Below are 6,239 nucleotides of genomic sequence, written 5' to 3'. Positions count from 1 at the left end.
GCCGAAGGACCTCTTCTGCACTGTGTGGTTCTGTGATTCTGTGATTAATAATTCTTCAGTCTGATTAGTTAAGGAAATAAACATTTGCTCACCCTTTTCACACAAGTCCCAGATGCCCTGTAAAAGGGCGTTGGGATTTTTGGAGGTCTAGCTGATGTACTTCCCATGTAAAAGCCTGTAGGATATCTGTGGGCAAGTCCAAGTGGAACAAATGTTGCTGTTCATTCATTGCTGATCACAAGATCTGCCCCAGTGGGTGGGATTTTATGGCTCTGTTGTGGTGGAGGTAGCGGTATAAAATGCAACAAGCTGTTCAAAACTCCACTGAAATCGGCGGGACCTTAAAATCCCGTCAGCATAAATTTCCGCCCAGGGTATTGAAATCTGAGTTTTCCCAAATTCAAACACACCCCAGGACAGTCACTGGGAAAGCTCTGTTCTGATCAAATCAAACTAAAAACTGCAATGTAATAAGCGATTTTCTTGGTTGAAATGATTCAATTAAAGAAAGGTTTGCATTTATACAGCACCTTAATAGGACGTCCCAAAGTGCTTTACAGCTAATGATGTATTTTTGAAATGTATTCACATTTGTTATGTAAGAAACATGGCAGCCAATCTTCACACAGCAAGATCCCATAAACTAACAAAGAGATGAGTGATCAGGTAATCTGTTTTAATGATTTTAGCTGAAAGACTCCTTACTCTTCATCATGGGATCTCAGGTTAACAATTTACCAAAGCGCCAGCCTAGATTACGTGCTCCAGTTTTCTGGAGTGAGGCTGAATCTACAACTTTCAAAACCTGAATTGTATTCAACCCCCTTGCCTTTTTCAGGATAGTGTGACCCACCCATCCTGCTAACATCCCTTAACCTTTATTTATTTATTCTTTGATGGGATGCAGGAATTGTTGTCAAGGCCAGCATTTGCTGCCCATTGCTAATTGCCCTTGAACTGGGTGGCTTGCTTGCTAGGCCATTTCAGAGGGCATGACTGTGGATCTGGAGTCATAATGTAGGCCTGACCAGGCAAGGATGGCAGATTTCCCTTCCCTAAAGGACATTAGTAAACAGATGGGTTTTTATGACATCAATTGATAATAACTTCATGGTCAACATCACTGGGACTAGCTTTTAATTCCCAATTTTATCAATTGAATTTAAATTCCACCAGTTGCCATGGTGGGATTTGAACCCATGCCCCCTGAACAATTAGCCTGGGCCCCTGGATTATTAGCTCAGTGACATTACCACTATGCCACCATCTTCCACCAGGTGAAAACATCTGGGGAGAGCAGCAGTTTTACACTGTTCTAGTCTCATCAATGGTACTTACTTAGCCAGTTACATGTCCAGTCAGTGGCTAATTTCACCTTAAGTCTTTCTACTTAATCTTTATCCAAAATAAATGATGGATTATAAAATTATGACATCAAATAAATGAGATTTAATAACTCTTGACCACTGATGGAGAGGAATCCAATAGGCCTCCCTCTATCAATATTATTAGTCAGTCCTCATTGGAATCATTAGACAACCTCTATAGCTTATATTCATTATTCCCTATCAGTATCATTTGTTTATCCTATCTACCTCAATCTTAAAAGTTTATTATTCACCCTGACCAGTTGTATTCCACCAATGACATTTAAAAAAGCACAACATTTATCTGATCATTGCTTAATAATTTGATGTTAAAATTATACATCACTGCAACGATATAAGTCATAACATTGATTTTTTTAAATTCCAGGCATGTGACAGTCAGTTCTGTCCATATTTAAAATCAATTGTTAGGGTTTTTGATGTCAGCTCGATACATGTTTAACATCTAATGTTAGGGTTTGTGAGACATATTGAAAACATCACAATAAATAAAACATCAGCCACAAAGGTTTCAATCCAAATGAGATTTTATCATTTGATCTTAATATGTACAACATGGGTCATTGTTGCAAGCAATTTTTGCACGCATATTCAAATTGCACTAGACAAGTTTAATTTTATTAACTATTTGCATTATGCAGTTGTAAAAATCTACAGAGAATATCTTTCAGGAATCAATATGTTCTCTGTGTGAATATCAAAAGACAGAAATTCTGTATTTCAGCAGATTTTCCCATACAAATATCTTAGGGGAGAATTTTCAGCTCAGCGAGCGGGGGCAGGGCCCACTCGCCGAAGTGTAAAATGATGCGGAGTGATGTTGGGTGTGCGTCCTGACGTCAACACGGGTCATTTAGATTTTCAGTTCGGCTGTGTGCCCGCTGAACTGTCAAAGGCCTGTTAAGGCCATTAATTAACCAATTAAATCTATTGAGAAAGCTGCCTGTCCAACCTTAAGGTTGGCGGGCAGGCGAAGAGCCCAGGCAGCCTTCGCATTTTTCATGGAACCTCATCCACAGGCAGGATGAGGTTTCATGAAGGGTTTATAAATTAAATAAATGTTTTCATTCAAGTTCATTGACATGTCTCAACTCATGTGGCACTGTCACATGAGGGGACATGTCTTAAAATGTTTCTTTTTCTTTATTAAAATTTTTCAAACCTAAAACTTATCTCCCTGAGGTAGCTCTGTGCCTCAGGAAGATTTCTGTGCTCTCGCACTTCCGACTTAGGGAACTCCCCCACCCCCCCCACCCGCACAAGGTGCGGTTAATTGGCCCCTCCACGTAAAATGGCGGCGTGGACCCGATCGGGGGTGCTCCCAATCGGGTCCACGCCCGCTCCCACACAACACTCCCAACAGGGGGAATATTCTCCCCTTAGTTACTCAATGTTAGGGGAGAAATTGTCTTTCACCACGTACCAAACCATCTATTTAGTCCATTATTATAGGGTGGATTCTGTCCATAATGGACTTGTGACATGAATAAAGGCTCTCATCACATATACACCCCAACTAGCTTGCCACCTTGTAACATGCCCTTGACTCGAACTGCTACAGCCAATACTTACCCTGAAGAAGAAGATGAGTGAGTGTGGCTATGAGGACAAAGGTAGAGGTGAACATGATCATGGGGAAAGTTGGTTTGAGGACAACATGGTAGGAACAGCGTGAGGGCGAATGGGCCTGAGGGGTTGCAGGTTTGGGAGGAAGGGTCGTACATGAGAAGCTGTCGATTCAGAGCATTATGATATGAGTTGACTCCACATCTGGAGAGTGTTTATATGAATATCATCACACTTTCTGTGTCGGTGAAAGCTAAATCTGCCTTGAATTTTTTTTTGGCTCTATCCTTTTCCAAGCTGCTGGCTGAGATTACGTTGCTATTGATCAAAGCACAGTGTTGAATTGTATAAAGGTGATTGAAGCTTTCACGGTGCATTCTTCATGCTTCATTTATTTTTTTTCTCCAAAGCAGTGAATCAACAATTGTCAAAGCAATAGGAGCTCAATGCAAAAGCATTTCCACAAATCCAGGGTATCTGGATTCTGTGCACAAAAAGATTTTGACACTATCTGGAAAGCCAGTGATCTGTAACTGCTGAGAAGGTTTCTACTGCCTCAATGCATGGGAAATCTGAGATGCACGTAATAATCTAATGATGATCATTGCCAAATCCCTTCAATTGAACACAGTTTTCCATTCTAAATAGAGCCTGTGCATCTACATTATTTGAGCATGATGGCTACTGTGAAAGTTGGTACTTACATGCACAACAGCAGACTTGATTTGTTATATTGTCACAAAAAGCACAAGATGCCAACGACCTGTAATAAAAGATATTTCCTCATTACCTCTCTAATCCTTCTTCCAAAAAACCTGGCATGTTAAATCCCATCATCAATTGTTGAATGTGCACTGAGAATATTGGAAGAGACATAGATTTAAAGTAGTTGATACGAGGACTAGAGGGGAGATGAGGAAATATTTTCTCACCTAGAGGGTTGTGGGGGCCTGGAACTCAACGCCTAAAAGGGTGAGTAAGGCAGAAATTCTCAGCAGATTTAAAAAGTAGGAACATAGGAAAAAGGAAATAGGAGTAGGAGCAGGAGTAGGCCATTTGGCCCATCGAGCCTGCGCTGCCATCCAAACAGATCATGGCTGATCAATTACCTCTTACGCCATTTTTCCCACTCTCCCCATTTTCCTGAAGCACTTGAATGTCTCCTTGAAGAGCAGAAACCTGCATGGCTACAGACCAAATGCAGGAAGGTGGCATTAGCCTGGGTAACTTTGTGTCACAGCGCGAACACAATGGGCCAAATGGCCTCCTTTTCTATAATTTTTTTATAATTCTGTGATCTCTATGAAGAAAAGATAGAGGTGCCTAGATCCATCGTCTGGTACCTCAGTGCAAGAACCGGTAAAATGTGCTAAATAGCTGTTATGATTCTATAATACATGCAGAGCTTCATGTAACTTTTAATTGGCGAGGAATGCATGTGAGTGAAGGGAGTTAGGACGAGGAACTTTGGTCGTCTGTTCCAGTGATTTCTTCTGTGGTTCTCTAAAGAGCTGCAAAATCTAAGTGATGGAAAACGGCTTCACACAAAGAATCTTGTGAGCATGTCCTCCTGGGCCAACATATTACCGTACCTCAGCTGACCGCTCCTTCTTCTTCCATCCACTTCTCACGAGCCTTCACCTGGTGGGAAAACAGCGTCAGCTTCCCCATTCGGGAAGGAGTTAAAATTGTAATTGGGGCCAGATGATGTAATTGGATCTAGATCTATATATTTAAAGAAGAACTGCACTAGGCAGTTACCTGTTTCGAATAGCTGATTAAGATAGAAGATGGCAGGATCCACATGGCGCATCATTGCAATCCCTTTCTCAGTGCTCCCTTGTAGCTCAATTCATGTGTTGTACAGCAGGAACTATGACATTTGAATTTTTCTTCACATCAAACGGCATTATAGTCATTCTGAAGTTTAACAAGCCAGTCAGATCAAAGTAGGATCAATGTTCTCCAATCTTTGATCTATGGACTTGTATAAGTGCTCCAGTTAATATCCTTTTCATATACCACACTCTTACTTTGAATACCTATTAATATCTTCATTTTCCTGCTGAGACACCTGCAGTTTCTGATGTGTAGAAGCTGCAGTTCATCTGCTCAATTCATCTTTCTGAGCTGTAATGCTAAATCCTTTGTACCAGTTAATCGGCTGTAGCAGGAGCTCCAACCAATGTTTCTGATCGCGGACGATTGTATTTAGGCCGATGTCTGAAATTTGAAATTTTCGTTGCACAGACATTACTGCAGGTGGATGGAATAATTGCCTTTGGGTTGTGCTAAGAGGCCTATCAATGGAAGAAGGTAAAGAATGAAGTTGGTAACACTCACCTTTCACAATCTTCACACTGAGACACAATGACACAACAACCAACAAGAGATAATGTTTGATAGTGTTAGGTAACTCGCATGATCTTCATTGCATCAGACAAATAAAGCTTTACAATTCACTAAATCATATCAAAATATAGTGACACTCACCAGTTAGTGGAAGCCATTTCCACTTCAAAGCCCACATGAACAAACCTGAAGATTTCCTCTTCAACAATGGTCAGGAACTTTAGAACCTGTTGTACTTTCCTGATTTCACTTCTGGTCCTTTCATTGACCAATGTAAATGTTTAAATTACTTGCAATGACCTTCCATACTTATCCACAGCCAGTTATTTTGTGCTCCCAGAAGTTGCTAATCATCTGGCTGCAGCCTCCTGTATCAAAACGTTCATTCGCGACCTATAGTAAACTTCCACTGTGGCTTGGAGAATCTTCACACAATATTTGGTGGAAGACCCTTTGTAGACTGGAAATGATGTTATTGTGAACTCAATGCACTCCTCTCCCTGTTATTTTGATAGAGGCCATGTAAAATAAAGGGGTTTACCTCTGCATGGAAGTGAGAAGTTTTACATGGTCATGTTAAGTGCTTGAGTGGTGGCGACATCTGACCTAACTCATTCATGTGTCTAGAAGGGCCAAGCAGGCAACTTCTAGCTTAGCCTTCAATTTAGTGCAATTGGATGTCTAAATATTGGATTTATTCTCCACTGAGATTTTAATTGTGTTGCAGTGCAGTTTTCCTCCCCTCAAAAGTCTGCCTTTTCCATACAATATCTGGAATTATTTTTCTTTCTTGGGATATGGGCATTGCTGGCAAGGCCAGCATTTTTTGCCTGTCCCTAATTGCCCTTGAACTGAATAGTTTGGTAAACCATTTCAGGGGGCAGTTAAGAGTTAACCACATTGCTGTGGGTCTGGAGTCACATGTAGGCTGGA

The sequence above is a fragment of the Cetorhinus maximus genome, chromosome 8 (assembly GCF_964194155.1).
Source record: "Cetorhinus maximus chromosome 8, sCetMax3.hap1.1, whole genome shotgun sequence".
Lineage (NCBI taxonomy): Eukaryota > Metazoa > Chordata > Chondrichthyes > Lamniformes > Cetorhinidae > Cetorhinus > Cetorhinus maximus.
Note: the sequence above shows the minus strand (reverse complement) of the source record.